Below are 3,340 nucleotides of genomic sequence, written 5' to 3' on the forward strand. Positions count from 1 at the left end.
GCTTTGCTTGGATACCCGATGTTTATCTTGGTTACCAGCTTGTGGCAGGCTGCCAGCGATGGCTCCTGCTCACTGTAGCTGTAAAAAGCCCTGCTTTTTGCTGCTAGAACCGTTCTCGAACGTATCTAGAACTATCGAGCTTTTAGCAAAAAGCTCGAGTTCTAGTTCGATCTCGAACAGCCCAAAAATCACTCGAGCCTAGAACTGGAGAACCACGAACCGCGAACCGCGCTCAACTCTAGTCATTAGTTTGTGATTTCTGTTTGGAAAGTTAATACATATATACATATATCTATTTTTTTTTATGTCTTGGTCTTCTGTGAGAATAGTTGTAATTAAAATGGAACTTGTCAATAAGTACATTGAAAAATATGCCTCTGCTCAATTCAATACTTGTACAGATGATGCTTTGACTCATCAATTTAATGACCTAATGAAACAATGAGAAGGGCAGAATGATAATACGAGTAAAGGGTCGAAAAAGAAAGCGAAGAAAGAGAAGTTAGCAAATATTTTGTGCATGTTGTTGAAAATGAAAGGAATTGCAGAGCAAAAGGAATTGCTTTGGTATACAGAGAAAGCTCAATTAAGAGGTGATGTGGATAAAATTGAGCAGGACGTCAGTATGGCTATTGCTAGTGCTGAAAATGATAGTTGTGAGTATGAAGATCTAAGGGATGAGATGGACAATATGGTTCAACAGAATTGTGAATTGGAAGATAAGCTGGAGGAATATAAGGAGAGATGTAAACTTAGAGAACAGCGAATTTCTTTGCTAGAAGAAAGAGAAGCAAAGTATGAGGATGTCATGACAATCCTTAGGAACCAATTGCATGATACTAATGTAAAATTAGAGCTTAAGGAACAGTGTATTAGGTCATTGAAATCACAAGATGGTACTAGAGTGAATAATCATAATTGTAATCAAATATGCAGCCCTGATGACCAGAAGGAAAGAGATTGGAAAAGGGGGGAGGAGCAGCCTGTATGTACTGCTGATAGCCTTGAGGGTAACCTAGATCAGAGTTCCTCTCTCTTTACTCCTGAGTCAGGAAGAAACAGACAAATTAGAGAGAATTTGCTTATTAATAGCAGCAATCAAATCCAATGCACCACACTCTCCATACAAGAGAAAACAAACCTATGCCAGGTATTAGGAAAATTTGACACAAGCGCCTCAGCCATTAGTCTTTCCAATAGGTTAGAGGCTGTAGTAACACAATATAATCTCGGTAATAGAGCTGCATGTGCTTTACTTAGAGTATGGCTCCCATCCCAACTGTGTGAAAAGTTGCAGCCCCCGGTAGGATCTCACAAAGGATTGTCTGTAGATCTTGAATCTAATTGGGGAAATGCTAGTGACAGAATGAAGGAATTAAAGAGGGTTATGGGAGGAAGAGATACAAGAGGTACTAATGCCTTAGAAAATGCAAAATTAAATAGAGGAGATGATCCAATTATCTTTTGCAGTGAGTATTTGACATTATATCGTTCTACCTACAACTGCCCTGACATGTCTCCTGATGATAGCAGTTTTCTATATTCAATGGCTAACAAATGTACCTTTGTGGATTATCCAACAAAGGTTGCCTTAAGGAATGCAAATTCATATCAAGCCTTTGTAAATATATTAAAAGATTGGATTCAGGACACAAGTCATGACAACAAGCCACAAAAGAGAATCTCAGAGGTAGTCAAAAATGAAGGCAAAGTAAAGTTTGTTGGGAAATGTTATAAATGTGGATACACAGGTCATACTATGAAAGATTGCAGAAATGGTAGAAAAGTTAACAATAATAGACCTTTTATTGCTAGGAAGCAAAAGCCAGAGACAGATAGTGCAAATAATGGAGGGCAGAGTGTTCCTGAAGTTACATTATATGGCCCACTTCTTGAAGAGCTGAGGAAGATTGGGAAGGCCATGGCAGAAAAGCCAGAGGAATTAAAGACCCCACCTCCAACAAATCCTTATGTAAAACAATAGGGATGTCAGGCCCCGGAATTATCCCTAGTGAGTCAGCTTAGCAGGGATAAGGGTGGGAGACCTCGTATTCAGGGTACGGTAGGGGGCCATCGTACTAACATTTTACTGGATACAGGTGCTGCTGTCAGTGTGACTAATCTGGATTTGACTATAGACCCTGGTGGTAAACACATTTTTCTGAGAGGATTTGGAGGACAATTGGTATCTTCACAACAATCTTTACCAGTATCAGTAAACCTGGGAAACTTATATGTTGAGCATGGGTTGTATCTTTCACCAACACATGAGGGTACCATTATTGGGTCAGATGTTATGAAAGAACATGGACTTATTCTTGATTTGTGCAACTGGATGTTGTGGAAAGGATCACGATATAAAGGTTGTTTGAAAATGGTTACTGACAATTATGGTATTCATTCAATCAAAGGTGCTGAATATTTGGATCCAGCCATGTTATTGAGAACTGACGATGAAATACTGGCTGATATCTTGTGGCAACATAACAATGTGTGGGCAAATTCAAAAACCCAATGTGGGAAAGTATCCAATATGGTGGTAATGGTAGAGGGTCCTGATCCCCCTCCCCAGAGACAGTATAAAATACCACCAGAATCAGTCCCCTACATTAAAAAAATACTAGATGATTTGCTGATTCAAAATGTCATCAGGGAATGCCAATCCACCAACAATGCGCCCTTATGGCCAGTAAAGAAGCCAAATGGTTGGCGTCCAACTTTGGACTACAGAGCTTTAAACAAATGTACCCCTCCCGTCACTAATGTGGTTGCCAAAATGCCTGACATGATGACAGCACTCAAACCCTCCTCCACAGTGTATTCATCTATAGACATCTCAAATGGGTATTTCTCAATTCCTTTACACCCTGATTGTCAATACAAATTTGCATTCACATTTCAGGGGAAACAATTAACATTTTGTCGGTTGCCACAAGGATTCAAGTCTAGTTCTACTTATTTTCATAAGTGTATGATTGAAATTTTGTCACATTTCTCAGAACCCGATTGTATTGTACAATACGTGGATGATATTCTACTCCAAACTGACACAAAAGAACAACACTATGAATTGTTGAGGGAGCTGCTGACACTTCTTGAGAAGGCAGGCCTTAAGCTTAATCCTAGCAAAGCCCAATTGATGAAAGAGTCTGTGTCATTTTTGGGGGTGATAATATCAAAAGGAGGGAGAATTCCTGACCCCAACAAATGTGAGACTATAAGGAAGTTGCCAAGGCCAAACACAAAAACAGCACTGAGACAGTTTTTAGGACTTGTTGGATTTTGCAGAGACTTCATTGAGGGATTTTTCTGAGAAAGCAAAACCCCTCTATGAACTTCT

The 3,340-nt window shown here is 39.5% G+C and overlaps 1 pseudogene; it reads left to right on the top strand.

The window, feature by feature from the left end:
• The first annotated feature begins 340 nt into the window (after positions 1–340).
• Positions 341–1,984, top strand: LOC142243919 (posterior protein-like; annotated as a pseudogene).
• The last annotated feature ends 1,356 nt before the right edge of the window (positions 1,985–3,340 follow it).

The sequence above is a fragment of the Anomaloglossus baeobatrachus genome, chromosome 6 (genome assembly GCF_048569485.1).
Source record: "Anomaloglossus baeobatrachus isolate aAnoBae1 chromosome 6, aAnoBae1.hap1, whole genome shotgun sequence".
In the NCBI taxonomy this organism is placed as follows: Eukaryota; Metazoa; Chordata; class Amphibia; order Anura; family Aromobatidae; genus Anomaloglossus; species Anomaloglossus baeobatrachus.